Below are 17,565 nucleotides of genomic sequence, written 5' to 3'. Positions count from 1 at the left end.
TTTTATTGTTATCAATCCAGAGCTAGAAAGGCAGCAGGTCATAATTTGGGTGAAAACAGACGGTGTAAGCGTGTCCAGACATGAAGACCAAAGAGAGAATGGGCATATACGACAGGGATTTGTCCTTTCAGAAAACTTAATATTCTAGTAGAAAGTTACATTTTACGATTCACGAGGTGTTTATTAGCTGTTAAATTGGGCTGCAGCCAGGATAATCCATGCTCCCCCCACACCAGCAAACACTACACACTGCAGCAGACTACAGTACACACAGAGGAGAGGAAACTTCTATTGTTGAGTTTGAGGTTAAGTTTTCCACATCAAAGTTCTGTTGATAAGACTCCAACACGTTTCATCATGTACTTACAAAACAGTTTCCGAGAAGAACGGCACAAACTCCCTTTGACTTATTCCATGTTTAATTCTGCAAACACACCAGATCACAGTGGATTGAATTAACATTTTTCAAGTTAGCATTTATTTTAGGTTTTAGATTGTTACTAAATTTAGACTTTTTAAACATCTGCTTTGGTATTATTTTATTCTTTAGTGTAAAATATTTTTTGCATTTCACATACTGGCACACTTTTGTATAAATTTACCAGCAGAAGCCTTGTGCTCTCAGCACTCATGTTTTGTGAGTAGAGAGGTGGTTCTGGCTGCAGAGATTCACTGTTTTCAGTGTTTCTGCCATGAGGCCTTTCATCACAGCCACAGCAGGCTTCTTCTCACTCCCACAGGGAGGCTTCAGTCAAGGTTCTCACAGTCTCGTGTTCACCCAATCGTTGCCCTCAATTAACTGGATTAATGTTGGTGTATGATGCCAGGGTAAGATTATTAAAGAGATCCCTGCATGTGCCTCTGAGCCCCTGTGCAACTCAGTTGGACTATCTCTGAACCAGCAGTGCTCAGATGTTTCTGGTGTGCCCTCTTTTGGAAGCTCAAAAAATTATAAATAAATAAAATAAATAAATCACATCTTTTTTCATCGATCATAGCAATACTGGAGAGACTGGTAACAAAAGGAGCTGAGTTGAGCTTCAATGAAACAACATTATTAAGAATGTGAACTGCATGCTTATTTTCACCCTCATTAGTTTCTGATGAAAAATGTAAGTTATGTTGTGTTCTAGGGAGCATGCAACACTTTCTTTCTGCTCTGTCAAAAGCAGGAGTGCTCTTTTGACAGTTTTCAAATTAATCTGTTTCACAAACCTTTTTCACAGTGGACATTTTGATTTTTCACTGCACCATAGGTGCAACCAATGACACTAACAATGGGTTTCAGCAGTTATAGTGATGCAGGTCCTATGTGTGACAAAAAAGTCGATGTAAATGTAGACTCATTCCACATTTTCCACTCTGGTCATGCGTGCAATGACTCTACAGATCCTCAGAAAACCTCATTCCCAATCACATATTCACTATTAATAATAATAATTACCAATAATCCAGCCCTAAAACTTCCTCTATTGTGTAATTTAATTTTTAAACTTTTGAGACTGTCCTCGACCTTATTACTCTTACAACAACAATGGTTCCTTAGTCATTTTAACCCAAACCACGAGCTCTCCCTAAACCAAACCTAACCATAGTGTTGTCACATCATACAACAGATTCATCTTCTTAGCAATGAGTCATGTTTTTGGAAGACACAGACATACAATGCTGTTGCAAGGGCTGTCCAATCATGTGCTGTTTAAAAGGGCAGTTACAAACAACATATTACAGTTGAAGGAGTTGTTACTGCTGGTAGACACCTTTAACAAACATCCATTCCCACAAGCCCTAGACCACTACAGTAAAAAGTCACCAGCTTGACAGGCACAGGCTCGTCAAGTTGCAAGTCCCTATGAGGGATGGCAGCGGCCTAGATGTTTTTAGATAGCAGAGAGAAAAGTTGGAAGATGAGAGATATGAGCAGATATCAAGGACAACAGAGAAACAGTTAATATGACGTATGACATGCACACTCCTGCACAGGAAAACTTTCATAGGAGCTGGATGTGGCATCAGGATTCAGGCTCTCTGTTACAGAAGGCTGTAACTAAATATGAGGGAACAAACTCACAAATATATAACGGAATGATGCTAACGCTATAAAAGTAGTACGAGCCATGAAAAGGATTAGCACTTTGTAATCATCTGTTTCCACAGGGGCATTACAAAGCCATATGTGGGTAACCTGAGATGAACATAGGATGTGAGAGACATCAGCTTTCAACTCAACACTGATTGTAGAGCTTCACTGTGCAGAGGAAGAGGCATGTCCCATCTGATCCCCAGAGTCTAATCTGTGATGACAGTCGCTCTGTGTGTGACTGTGTGTTTCATTACTGGAAACACAGCAAAGAATGAGAGAACATGGTACAGATGACATCAACAGGACTGATTCACAGTGCTGCAGGCATACACGGCTCAATCCAGAGAGAGAAATGGATTATTTCCAAGTCATTAGCCCTGCATTTCAACTCAAGCATAAAACAGGGCTATGCAATGCAGTTCCTCAGCCAACTCATTTCCACTGGACACAGTTTTACTTTTAAAACACCATGGTGTCATAGCTCTTAAACTAAATGTCTGATGAATTAATACAAGCACAAAAAACAAACATATCCAAATTGAAATAACGAGCACCTCTGTTAGAATCAGAAGACATGATAGCATTTAAACGAAGCATGATATTAGGCTGGTTGAGTATCTGGGGAAAATGAGCAGGGCTGCCACATCAAACGGCAAAGGGCAGGTCAGTGGGTCAGAGGTTCAGTGGGTCGGTGGGTTAGTGGTGGGTCGGTAAGTTGGACGGGTCGGTCGATCAGCAGAAGGAAAGAAAGAAGGTAGGTAAGTAAATAAGTTAATTGAACAATAACAAAGATAAAAACAAAACTGCAACAACTCTGTCCTTATATACAATTAAACTGTCATGGATAGACTGAATGTAACGCTTTTCTAGTCTGACGACCACTCAAAGCGCTTTTACAACGCAAAGTCACTGTTTTAACCGTCATCTACTGACTACATTGAAACTCAAACACCAAATATTTCAGTCAACAAAACCACATATTAAAAACACACATTAATGCATGTAAAAGCTCTTACACAAACGTTTCCTCTGTGGAATCCTGCACTGCCACACACTGTTAAACTCAGAATATTGCTGGATGGAAATGTGGCAACTGTCCAGCGATGCACAGGGGAGAAGTTGACTTGTTGTCTTTGTTGTTCCCCATACTGGTGGCACTGTTTGGCCTTGCTGACTGGCTGACAGGCCAATGGTAGTGCAGATAGTATGATGAGGACAGTTTTTAGAGAGTTTACTGAGTACAGGGATGGCCAGATGGGCTCTTATGGGGAAAATGGTGTGGAGCATACGGCGTTTCAACAGGTATCTGCCCTTACAGACAATGGAAAAGATAAGAACCTATAACACAGTTACTGTTCTGGGTTGAAAACCAGTTACAAAATCAATCAATAATGGTATACACAATCTGCTGGATGAAAATGTGAGTGACCTGAGGTTTGCGTTGGACAAATATCCTTGAAACATCCCCAAAAATTTTACATTAGACCACACAAAGTGGAATGCCAAAGAAAGCGTGAAAAACCTCACCCTCAGAGGTCAATTCACTTGAGCTGAAAAGGGTGCTAATTCACTATGGCAACATTTGAATGACTCCCTCCTGCCAGCTAAAAACTGAATAAGATTAAGTGAAGGGGGGAATTCTCTCCCTCACTGCATTCCAGTTGATTCTCCAGAAGATCCTGTTCACTCAGAGACCCGTGCACACAAAGCAGGCCTGGCAGTCACAGCGAGGCTCTTCACACGCAGCTAGGCAACAGGGCTTTTGTGCAAACTTTTGGAACTCAGGACTCGGTTCAAAAACAAGGAATGCCAAGCCCTCACTTTTCACATGGCTCATGGGGGTGGCCCTGGCATATTTATTAACCTGCTCACTTCTGAAAAACAGCCACCTTCTCATGCAGCCATGGCGCTTCATATTTGTGTTGTTTCCATCGTAGAAAAGGGGGCATCAACAGGGGACATGGAAAGCATTTTTTCTGATATACATTAGAAAGTGAAATTGCAAAGAAGAGCAAAATATAGTTGCAGTAGAGCTAAACTACATATATTTGTTTTTTCAATGCATGCAGTGTGTAAGCTAGGATTGCCATGTCAGGATGGCGAGGTCACATGGGCGCATCAGTGCATTTGTTCTTCTGAAATAATAGAATATTAAAATGAACTGAGAATTTATATTGGACATGCAGCTGATTTTGTTGGCAATTACACCAAAGGCAAATATACAATAAAATATACCACTGATGCATATTTTATTAGTATTTTACTTGGGAGTTCTTTAAAATAGACTTTTCAGGAAAATACAAAGTTCATTTGTATCCATTTAAAAAAAAACAATCAGCTCAAAATAATTTTCACTTTCAAAAGAGGTATTATTATTTTCTACTTACAGTGAAAAGAAAAAGTGCCGTTAAGTCATGTCTGCCAATTGAAGCTTAAAATATAAGACGTATCGTCCTCTTTGACTGATGAGCTAATGCTACGTTAGCTAACATTATAACTGACTAAGAGAGCAAGCTGCTGCTCAGCTCTGAATAATGTGATGTGCCCACAGAAAGTCAAAGACTTTTTAGTTTGTGGTCGCGGTCCATCAGTAAATAACAGCTATCCAGTTAATACATACAGGCTGGAAACTGCTGTGTGCAGTCAGCTCACACTTGATGTTGATGGAGAGACTACCCTCTCTGTTGGTCACTTTGAACAGTACAATTTCAAGTGTAAAGACATTGGTTAGTGAGTCACGTTTGCCAGGTAACAGCCATCATTTTAATGCTGTTGTTTGGCTGACTCATTGAGTACAAGTGTATGAATGATGAGTGTGAAAACCAACAATGATCCTGCACTTGAATTTATGGGGGACAAAGGATGGAAACTCACATTTATTTTCATTTTCTCTGCCCTGGAAATCCAGTTGAACTGTGCACTACATTTCGATGGAAATATGAAATATATATGGACTTCAGTTGTTTGGCATTCAAGCTTCAGCTGACACTGGAATCCTGACTACAGCCTGGAGGGAATACGGGTGTTATACAGAGTTTCTAGGACAGGATGGCCTGTCCAGACCAAGGGCCTTCATGTCTTGTTGTCACACCTCCCTAAAGAGAGAACTCTGGGTCAGTCTGGGGTCAACAGCCTGGTTGCTGGAGTCTGACATCACAGACACTGACAGTCCCACTTATCAGTGTCAACCTGTAGTCTGTAATTCTGCCCACAGATGGTTGAGATCATCAGAAATGCAAATGTTTCATTCTTCCATGTCTTGATTGAGCCTGCCAGAGGCATCATTAGCTGAATTCCTACCTCATTCAAACAGACCACCTTTCTGTATTGGCATTCAACTTAGTTAAAGACTCAAGTAAGGAGAAATATATCATGATCATATTAATGTCACATAATGCCTATAGTATGCATTTCAGCCTCTTCATTTGTACATTGGTTCCAAAATTAACCAGGAAAACAGACTGCAATAGCTCATGTCTGGGTCAGAGCAGCTTCTCTGAAAGCTGACATGTTGCATCTTGCTGTTTGGCCTGCTGGAGGTATGACAGGCGTCATTCAGAGAAACAGCTGTGATGGGAGGTTCCCACTTGATAACCTCAGTGACATAGCAGCTCTGACCTTCTTGATTTATTCACAATCATGCAAGCAACAAACATTTCACGCAACCAGAGGTTTTCTGAAGACAAAAATGATTCACTGGTTGACTTACAATAAATGGAGAACCACAGACTCCCAGAATCTAATGAGTGAACTCATACACTAGAATGAGAAAGAAATAACACAACACACAGATGGACAAAAGTGTATTCATTCATGACCACGTCATTAATTATTTAAAGCACTTAGAGGTAAAATTAAAAGTGAGCAGACCTGAAATTGAAGTAATTATCACTCTTCAGGAAAGAGTGTGTGCACTCAACTATGGTAAGTAGAGAAGGTCAGAGTTGAACCAGGAAGTGGGTCTGTAAACTGCAGGCCTTTCTCAATCTGCATTCTTATCTGCATTTATGTTCTTGTGGACTTGTGCAGAGTCTTCAGACAGGCCCGGTTGTCTCAATACTGCCCCAATTCAAAGTTTACATTTAGCAAAATGTGGTCCAAATGCAACAAAAAGTTATTATTATTGCTGCTCCCACTCCTTTTAGGGTCTTCAGGGGCTGACTTGTGCGAACATGGCCCTGGCAACTTTGGAATAATATTTCCTTTCCAAAAATAAGGAACACGTCAATAGGCTATAAAACTGAAAATCATCTCTTGCTATGAAATTGCAATTACAAAGCAAAATAAAACATGTGCATTAGGAGGAGTGTATACCTTTGGCTATATTTAAACATGCAAAGCACCCAAACATACATTTATTGCACAATAGTGGAGCAGCGTAGACACAACGTCCCTGTCTTATCCACGAGTCACTCTGTTCCAAAACAACTGACTTAAAGGACAGAGACAGGTCTTCCAACTCCAGTGTTTCATTTGTGCTCGCCATACTGTGACAATCAGCTTGAAACCTCAGCACATGTTGCTTACAGTGTACAGCTGAAAGTTTCCAGGTGGGACTCTCACTTGTGAACTTTGGTTCTGCATTACAGGCCTCAATCTCGACACCATGTAATCTACATGTGGGTATGTGCACCGGACCGTGACTCCCCACCCCAATACACAAACTGTTACAGCCCTACTTTTAATATTATTATACATTTTATATAATGAGGCCAGACAAAGCAACACAAACAGACTCAGTGGTGAGATTAAGTTTCAGCAGTTTTCCTCAGCAAGAGTGCCAACTTAATCAAATTACCACAACACCATGACAGCCCTGAATTACACCTTTCAAAACAGTGTTTAGCTGATGAGTCATGCTGAGTCAATGACACACATGATGGGTGTCAGGGTCACTTGATAGCTGTAAAGACTGTCACCACGACTGATAAGTGAGAAGGCAACTGTGCATCCTTTGAGAACCTGGACAGCAGTTGATATCCAAAGTAAACCAGGAATGTACGTAACTGTAGTGTCTGCCTGTCAAATATACAACAGTAGCCCATTCAAATATCCCACCTGCATTTTATTCAAGTTTTAGTGGGTGTGAGGGTTTTAGATCTGACAAACAATAAAGTGAAGCGACCCATTTACTGACCCCAGAAAAACCTTGAAAAGTTCTTAACCTACAAGTCAAGAAGGGAGTTTTGCCTTGCAGTTTTTCCATTAGATTCCCATTAATTACTCCCCCAAAAAGTTGGCTTGTGGTGACAGATTTTGTATTATAGTCTACAAATGATTATCTAAAGGGAGGGTGGAGGACTTTGTCTACTCTACCATCCACTTTGAAAGGTAACCAGCATTAAATTAAAGGTGATGTTATGTACTAAAAACCTACTGGTGAAGTTTGGGGACAGAACATTAACTTTCTAATGTGATGGAGGAGTTGCTCAGTTATATTATGCAAAAATATTATTCATTTACTATTCTCACTTTAAATCATGTAATGGCAAAAACAGGTTTTGGCTTTTCCTTTAGCCCACAAGTCCTATCCGTTTTCCCATTACATCAGAAGGCAGATTTCAGTGTCAGACTCACACCCTTAATAATCCAACGAGCTGGTCGTGGCTGGAATTGTTGCCGATTTTATTACAAATAAAAGAAAATACAAACAAAAGGATGCAATGGTATGCAAAAGATAAAGTTTAGTAAATAGCACACTGCAAGGCGATATTCAGCACAGGTGAGCAGCGTGCATCGTAGGCGGGCAAGGTCAATGACTGTATCCTGCTGCCTGCCTTCCTACAGTCATGCGCAATAGGCATCCATTTACCTGGTGGTGGTGGCACCATCCACCACCTATAGAGGACGCAATCTCACAAAATGCAGAAAACAACAAAATATGAGTGCAAACAAAATAAACTTCAATGTGGCTCCTACAAATCATCTTCACTAATAATGAAAAGCTAAATGCTGTTCACACTTCAAACACTAGCTTTGAAATAGTTTATGTTTATAGAAATGTAAACATTTCACTCAATGTCATTAAATGCTCTCAGACAACCAGTAAAAAAGGCTCTAACTACAGCTTGATAAATATCCTACCTTCACTGCAGTGTGTGAACTCATCTGAGGTTATTATTGAAAGCTAAATCTGTATTACCTCTGTGAAACGAAGCAGGGCATGAATGCACTAAAATTAACTTCAGTGCTCTGAGCTACAAAACTTCCTGCTGTACATTCCCTATTATGTGGGTCATCTTTTCACTCTCTTGGCGTGTGCACTCAGGCCCATAAAGAACGCCTTTGTTAAAATACAGTCCCATGGTGCTCTGTATGAGCTTTTAACACACAGATAAACATGTCTTTTTATAAAACCTTTTATTTCTTTGATCAAAGGAAATAGAAATTACTTATGTTACTTATGTAATTCTAGTGCTATGAGTACACACATAGCCCTCTAACGTGCTTTGGTTTACCCTGTCAATGAACTGGGAATTTGCTGCTTTGTTGGTGTTTCACATGTTCTTCAACGCAATATTTTTGAGTTAGACAAGACAAGTAACTTTTGGATTATCATTCACAATTCTATAGAAAAAAAATTGATTATCAAAATAATAACAGTTACAGTTACGATCAGACGAGGCGGTGCAAATGCATACAAAGTGAGACCTGTCCACACAACTCAAAAACATTTCAACTTGAGCAAAAAAAGTTACGGTGTTTCCTCAAATAAAAAAAACGAATAAACGCAGAGTCTATGGTCGAAACAAACAAATAAAAGTCAGGTCTCTAATAGAGGCTGGGGCTGGGTAACAAGGGTGGGCAAACACCCAGTGGCTGTCATATTATGTGTATACCAACTGAGCACAATGTATATTTCCATTGCTTTAATTTAATAAATTCAACATTATAATCAGGCTATTTTAAAAGGGTTATTGCTGGATTTCAGTCACTGCACAGTCACTTAATGTCTCAGTCTGTATTTTGTGGTAATGTAACTAAGTGCCACAAATGGCAGCAGCTATATTTCAAGCACCATATGGGTACCTTGCAAGTCAACAAGGAGCAGATCAAAACGCAACCAATTATACTTATCAAACAGAAGAAGAAATAAAGACTGTCTCTAATACCAGCATGCTTCAGATAAAGGTTATCTGAAGCATGCTTGTTACGTTACCTTCTGCAGTTGAGGTAAATAAAGTTGGGACGACCTGGAGAGAAATGCCACCAACAACTCAAGAACCTGTCAGGCTCATCACCTCTGATAAACACTTTCATGGAAGAGTAAAATATCTGATCTGGGCCCACATTTATCAACCTTCTCCTGTTTGGGGAATTCTTGAAGACACTAAGCTTATTAAAAGATAATATAGACTAAACAGAGCAATTTGTGAGACTGACTCTGTGTGGGATCCTCACAATATTACACTATCTTGGAATGGGGAAAATGCATCTGTGCAACAGTGGTGCTTCTGTCAGAACTGACAGTTTCAGAAGCCATAAATAAACCTGATCCTGATCATGTGCCTCAGAAAGATAATGCACAAGACGAGGGTCCACAGTGAATGCATACTAAAAGTTTGTCGAACACAAACGTGCATCTCTGGCTCCCTGGTTGTCACCAGCATAATGATGGACATCTTAGTTTAATTATGACTGATTTTCTAATTATTTCAAATAACAGAGAGGCTAGAATATCTGAGAGATATGCTGAGCAGCATTCTGATTGAAGCGTTGTCTGTCATCACATGACTACTGAACCTGACTGCCGACTGACCAACAACACAGTACAGAGATATAAACTGTAGCTCCCTCAGTGGGATCAGTGGCATTACTATATGACGTGTGTGTGAATAATGGAAGGTCCCCCTCAACCCCTCCCTCCACCCCCAGATTTCACTCAAAACTCAGCCATCTGTCTTTCCTGCATTAGTCAGGGACAGAGAGCCAAAACCAGATTAAAACAATACTTTGACCCACTCAATAATCCCAAGATCTGTTTCAGTGCTAGCTAGCTCACTTCAGCAGTGAGGCAAAATGAAGCATTCATGGTGGACAAAATAGGCCATAAATTCCCCAGAGAATGCAGGACAAATATTTACGGCTAAATTATCAGTTTAATCTCTGCATTGCAATTTGTGCATTTTGTGCAGAGACATGGGAGGCTAATACACTGTTGGCTAATCCTCAAGGCCACTGCTGGAAATAAACCTCCTGTCATCAATGTCACAGCTAAGCCAGATGTGAAAAATAAATAAAGCAGAGGTCAACCTAAACATGGCACTAAAATAAAAACATGCAATGCCTTTTAATACAAATGTGGTATAAGTGACAGGGCATTTTAATGACCTTGAAAAAAAATACACTTTATTTAGGCACTGTTTTTGGTCTTGGATTTTATGCTTAGTACACTCAGAGATGCTTGTATTGGCCTGATACTGTATTTGATGTCAGTACAGTGGGAACCGCTTTTTTCATTTATTTCTGATGCAGACTACTATCTAATTTGCATTTATGTATTCATAACAAAGTATTGAAACAGACAGCTTTGCTATTTATAAAACTTTACTGACTTTCAAAATACAGTACAGTGGTTTCAAGTGCTTTTGAAATGTACTGTACAAATTAAACTGTTGTACTGTGTATAATTCAAATACTCTAAATAATAATTACCCTACAGCCTGGAACAGCATTGTGCTGTTTAACAAATGCAGTAGTGTCGGTAATGCAGATAGGCTACGAAGCCACAGCTTGGTGTTTTTGCAGTGCATTTCTAAACTTTTAACTGATCTGAAAATAAATGGTAGGCTAACAATGTCGAAATGATTGAAGTCTGAGTTTGAAAACAAATGTATTTTAGAACACAACAAAAACAACAATAACAAAAAAAGTGTCTACCTCTGTTCTGCGTCAGTCCCCTGCCGCCTTGAACAGTGAGGTTTGTCCATTGATGCCTGCATTATGGTTTTGTCCAAAGCCAAGCTGACTACTTTTTAGAGCTTAGAAAATCTTACTGTGGTTATGCTGACTGCTCAGCATCCTCTGCACAGCTCTCAGGAGGTGGATCAAGAGTTCACAGATCCTCCTCTGGTGACATGACCAGACTTACTTTCCTCCACCAATTTACCGCAAGGCAAAGTATAACAAGAATTACTGCCTTGGGGTAGTATGCCTCCGCTAACCAGTCCAGTTGCAGTTTGTATACATGCCTGTCCAGACTCATATATATGTAGTGAAGACTTTGAAGGAATGTCATAAATGATATAAAGTACATTTTTTGCACAACATTTTGTTGTCACAGTGAAGTTGACCTTTGACCTTTTGGATATAATACATCAGCATTGTCATAATTACTGTATAAATTATGAAGTTGTGGTCAAAAACTAGTTTTGTGTGGTCACAGTGACCCACCGGCAAACTAATCAGTTCACCCTTGGATCCAAGTGAATGTTTCTGCCAAATTTGTAGAAATTCCATCAAAGCGTTCCTGAGATATCATGTCCAAAAGGACAGTACATACGTATATACAGGTGGACAGACAACCCAAAAACATAATGCCTCCAGCCACAGCTGTTGCCAGCATGGAGGACTAAAAGTAGAATTAATATAGTTTCAAAAATGTTTTCCCAAAATTAACACTACGCATACTACTTGATTACTATGTCAAAGCAAAATATTTAAGCAGCAATTGTATAGGAATGATTCTGTCCCAAACTTTTTCATCCATATAAGTACTTGATCACTGCAATATAAACAGCTTCCACTGTGTAAGTATCTGAGCATCAAAACAAGTACAAGAAGCCCCTGGATGAATGAGGATGTTTTGCAGTATGACAGGATTAAAAGATGCAGCTGCACAACAAAGAAGAAGACCCTCCCAAATAACTGAGATTGAAGACCCTTGCCTGTCTGGTAGCCATAATCATCCTGGGCCCTGCTTCATTGTCCAGGAGCAGTGAGCAGAAAAGGCCCCTTGTGCTCCTCAGTGAGATGTCTCTACCCTTTTAGTGGTGCCTCACAATGAGTTCACCACCCATGGGCTAGCAAATGCATTGCCACAAAACCATGGGTGGTCATTAAGGTCCTTCCAATTTTCTTCAAGTATAATTCCAGTTCATTACGATTCGGCTTTTTTTTGTAGCTTTAGCAATCATCCCTGTCAGCATACTATCACAGATAGGAGTGACTGCCAAAATAAGAACAATAATTGTTGCATTTGATTATTCTTTTTGTGAGAAAAAGAAAAATGTCCACGTTTTGTGTTGCATATGTTTGTTTTTTCTGTCCTATTCTAGACTTATTGGGGAGTCCTGATCCTCAGGTTGCATACCACCAGTTTAGATCATCTGGACAAACTGCTGACTGAAGATAAATCAAGGTTGCAATAAACTGGATCTATCCTTAGGTGTACATCAACAATGACTGCAGTCTGAGGAATAATAACCGAAAAGCAAACAACCCCCCCAACACACACACACACACACACCCTATCTCAACACTCCCTCTGAACACACACCACACACACATGTAAAGGACAGGCTCTATCCCACTGTGCTAGCCTTTTGTCTCTTTTCACATTGCTCTTAAAAAAAAGCAGCGGCGCGCAAATATTCCCCCACTTTCATCCTCTGCACTGGGAGAACTAAACGACAGCAGATGCAGTGTCTGAGAAAGAGTAAGGAGCTGTGCATGGCCGTAGAGTTCATTGTTTCAAGCTTCCAACAAAAGGGTTTAGCGGGATTTAGAGCCTCCACAAGACAAAAAATAAAGAAAGCTCCTTTTCTTATGCCACATTTTCTCTTGCACCCCCATTGTCTCACAAGGAATCACTGCTATGACAGTGAACTAATCCCAGGGTCCGTCCTATTACACTGCCACCTGACGCTGGGTTTCAAATTGTGCTGTGTAAATCTGATTCCAAAGTGATATAGTGTATTTAAAACATAACATTAATTTCATAGTTTTAATATATTATAGTTGTCAAAAAGCACTATGAATACTAATGTGACAACATGCACATGTCAGCATCTGTACTTGCACTTGACAACAAATGTTCACAATAGGCACCATCTCACCATCTGACAGACAAATCTAATAATCACCGCTTATTCAGTGTCTACTTTCAGAAGCCTGTAAAATGTACCCTCCCCTCTGCCCTGTGGCCAATTAAGAGTCATTATGTGCCCATTATACACCTGGTGACCTCTGACCTCGTCAGCACTGTGCTGTGCTAATCAGCACCCTGGGGACATGAGCAGACGGACAGATGGCTGAGGCTGTTCCTACTCTTAACTGCGTGGGTGCATTCACTGACTTCACACACAGCACACAATGGAAGACTGCATGTCACTGTAATCATGTGGACAGCTTCTATCTATAAAATGTCACCTTTTGGGGAATTAAGAGAAAGCAGCATTTCTTAAAGGTGTTCTTGAAAATAAAGATTTGTAAAATGGTCCTAGGATTCAGGTAAAATGGATTAATTATTAGCGTAACTTAATCTCTCCTGAATCAATGCCTTTTTTACACCAGGACCAGGCTGTGCTGTTACGTGTTTATAATTGTTTTCTAATGTGTCGGCAATGTGTCTGCACCTTTTTCTGTGTACTTTTACCTTTACCATTTTACATGCTTAAAAAATGTTATATGTGCATAATATTAGAATAACACTAAAAACACTGGCGTTACACTAAACACTAAAATCGCAATATAAAACTACATATGCCCTGATATTGGACTTCATCAATAGCTCATTCTCCTCACCCTGTGGTTGCCAAACATTTAATGTCATGGTCCACCAGGATAATGTGGAACATCTTAAAACCAGAGCTAACCATTTGTTGAAGGCTCTGTTTCAGTGGCTGGCTGTTTTTGTCATGTCATCTATATTATAGCAATCACAAAACAGAAAGTGAAACTGCAAGCGTTATATGATCTCACTAGGTCGGGGTGGGGAACTGCAGGCCTTCTGCGGCTCAAAAGACCATTTGATGTGGCCTGTGAGGCAATTAATGAATTTTAAAAAAAAACTCAGAAATACAAAAGAAAATTGTAGACTAGACTATTTCTAGAGCAACGACTATATTTCTGCACTAAAAGACAACATAAAATAGTCGACTAACACATCCATGCAGGTGATCCCTGAACGTAACAACACATGTAGCACTTACACTTGCTGATGTCATGTTAACATCATGTTTTCCAAAAGACATGGACAAATGATTCTTTGTTTGGTGAAGTAAAAGGCACTTTTTGGCATCTCAAGCATCATTACAGCTCTAAACATGTTAAACTGGATGAAAGTCAACGCTCTTTGGTGGAGTCTGGGTGGCCCACAAGCAGTTTTCACAAGACCATATTCTGACAGAGACAGTGCTAGGCAGGAGCAAGCTAATTAGCTAAGAAGCTGAAACCACATTCAGAAAGAGAATTTGTGAAGGAGTGCCTTGCTGCTGTGGAGCTGCTAGCAGCAGATGAAGTAAAGATGTTCCAAAGTGTCAGTTTGTCTGGAAGAATTAATGAAATTACTGGAAAACCTGACGCAGAAACTCATGGATAGCAAGTGTCTGTGAGATCTGGCCTTCATGGTGGGCATTACCAAGAACCTCTCAGAGCTGAACCTCAAGCTCCAGCAGCTTCTCGCTCTCTGCGTTCAAATGTGAAATCATTTGAAGTGAAATCAAAGAAGAAACACAGCATTTTCCTACTCTGCAAGAACAAGAACTGCCGTGATGTCTGAATATGATGCGTGTGAAAACTCCTTCAGGCCTTTGGTGAGAGGTTTCAGGACATGAAAAATAAACTAAAGGAACTGAATGTATTTGCTTCGCCATTTAATGTGGAACAAGCTGATGTCCCTGACAACCTACAGCATGAAATCAGTGAGCTGCAAAGCAGTGACAAACTCAAAGCTAGCTACAACAAGCTCCCTGTGCTCCAGTTGGACAGCACAAGCTGTATGTTCTCTGAGGATTTCCCCATTCTGAGGAGACATGAACTGAAGTTTGCATCTCTGTTTGGGACAACCTAAGGCTGTGAGCACTTCTTTTCAAAGCTGACTCTGGCAAGGACTCTGCTCAAGAATGACTGACCCAAACCTGGAAAACCAGCTATGAGTGGCACCATCATCATCATCACTGCCATCTGACATCAGATGCCTCACCAATGAGCAGCAGTTCCAACTGTCATCGTACCAGAGGTTAGTGTGATATGTGTGTTCAGTCATTTAGTATGGGCCTTGAACGATGTTATAACAACTGAAATGGCCCTTGATAGGAAAACTGTTGCCCACCCATGCACTATTCCAATCTCTAGTCTCTAAGACAGTTACCCTAAAATGAAAAGAGTCCTTGTTTTACTGGCCATTCAGCCAGACTCCCTGGACACTGACATCACCCTGAAGATACTGAAGCCTAATAAACAAATCCTACTCAAATAAGTGCCTTTCGTCAAGGCTACTGCCAGCTCACAACAACCACCTCTTCTGCTTTCTGGGTGTAAGTTGCAGTATTGTGCTGAGGTATTATCATTATAACACATTACTGACCGTCCTTTCCTAATAAGCTCATATCTGGAACACCCTCCATTTGAACCCTTGTAAATTAAAAAATTTAGGTTAAGCCGTTAGCCAAATTCCATGCAGCAGAGAAGATTTCACTTAAGTCTATGTTATTTCACATATGCTTGGTTTTATCTTCAGGGGCTGCAGCCTAATTTGCATCAGATACAACACAAGCTATTTTGCATGCAGTGCCCATATTCATTGTTGAATTGCTTGGTTTAGTCTTCTTTTCAGACATACTTTACATACTCGAGGGTACACTAAACTCATCTGAGTCCAAACCATTCGGGATACATTTAGTAAGACTACTATGGTGTAACATCAGTAACTCCCTGCAGGGGAATTACTGTACAGAGCATGACTAACGTTATAATGAGAACACTGAGGGACCATCTCGGCGAGGTCATTAGTGAGCAGCACAGACTCATGAATACAGTAACTTTATGAAGGTCCCGCAGGGAGAGCAATTTCAACTTAAAACCACGTACAAAACGGAAAAATACATGGAATATCATGTGTATGACAAACACAATGGGGATTACAGTGACATCTAATTTTCAAGGAACTCAAAGAGACGTAGCCCAAGTGAACACATCACCGAAGAGTAAAATAAAGTCACCATAAACTTCGCATTTAGGTTAACAGTTCATGATATTGTAACTGTTAGCTGTAGTGTCGTGACTTAAACTTAGGGGGTTCAGAGGAGGCACTTCAGAAACAGCGGTGTCGTGACAACAATAACAAAAACATTTATGATAACGTCACAAAAAATGTATCAGAACAATGTAGTTCCATGAAAGTCACCGTGGAAACTAGCTAGCTAACCAGCTAACTAGCTTACATTATGTGAATGATTTCTGTCGAAGTACGAGACGCGTAATTCAAGTCAGCATGAGTCCCAACGCGGGGCTCGTCACGTCCAGTCAACGCAGTTCAAAAACAGCCATGTAAACACGTATATTCCTGAAGAAAACACGAAAAACACACAGAATGAAGAAAGAGACTAACCTCGAAGACCAACTGTCCCACAAGGAGTCGACTCGGACGGAGACGGTGTTAGCTAGTCCGACAGTCCCGTGAAGTACATGTTGTTAGAGAGGGAAGCTCACAGTGAGAGAGTCTGTCCGCGCTGCCGCCCCCTCCCTCTCTGCTCGATCTGCATGAGAACAGAGCCGCTGACAGTCTGTCAGCACGGTGACATGAGACAGAAGAGACAGTCCAGCTACACGCAAACTTTCTCCTCACATGAAATGAATTCCCGTCCGCAGTGACTGCCCGCTGCAGGGCTAACTGTGCCTCAGTGAGCGTCTACTCTCTGCAGTTGAGCAGTCTTTAGACAGGTGAAACAACTTTCATTTGGGAGGCTTAAACATGGCACATACATCAATAAAGTACATGTAAAGTATGAAGTGTAGCTGAAATTTGGTTAAAACATTGAGGAGATTTTGAGTGATTTCATGGCACCTCCATGGAAACTGGAAACTTGCAAGAGCCAGATTTGACAAAGAATGGTCAGAGCTGAGGCAGAAATATCTATATGGATCAAAGTAAAAACCACAATGGATGAAAATATACTCTCCTTGTACTTAATGTCCATTAAAGCAAGGTACTTTACATCTTTCTACTAAAAGGAAATGATGCCTGTGCCAGCGGTGCAGCTGTTTCACACCCATTTCCAGTCTATTAGAATACTACTTGAATTCGTCACTTTTCCAGCACACTACAGACTCAAACCTTAGAATTAGTGTGCTGTGTTAAATTTGGACAGAGCTCAAATCAGCCCAAAGTCCACGCCCTAAGTTTATAGCACATACTTTCCATTAGAAATGTGTAGTCTCTGCCAAAGCTCAGGTAACCCCTGATGACCCGATGCCATCATCAAAGTTATTTTCTCAGCCTTGTTAAAAGCTTCTCCAGAGCTACAGAAGACATCATACAC

General features: G+C 40.5%; 1 protein-coding gene across 2 annotated transcripts in view; it reads right to left on the bottom strand.

Annotated features, from left to right (window-relative positions):
• The window catches only part of ankrd6b (ankyrin repeat domain 6b), a 45,968-nt gene extending 29,242 nt beyond the window's left edge, over positions 1–16,726 (bottom strand). For both annotated transcript variants that reach the window (XM_041958440.1, XM_041958441.1), the window contains exon 1: positions 16,635–16,726. The gene's annotated coding sequence lies outside the window, so the exon portion shown is untranslated. The remainder of the gene's footprint in view (positions 1–16,634) is intronic.
• Between the last annotated feature and the right edge of the window lie 839 nt (positions 16,727–17,565).

Source organism: Chelmon rostratus, chromosome 18 (assembly GCF_017976325.1).
Source record: "Chelmon rostratus isolate fCheRos1 chromosome 18, fCheRos1.pri, whole genome shotgun sequence".
NCBI lineage: Eukaryota > Metazoa > Chordata > Actinopteri > Chaetodontiformes > Chaetodontidae > Chelmon > Chelmon rostratus.
The sequence above is the reverse complement of the archived record's forward strand: the minus strand, read 5'-3'. Positions and strand labels throughout refer to the sequence as shown.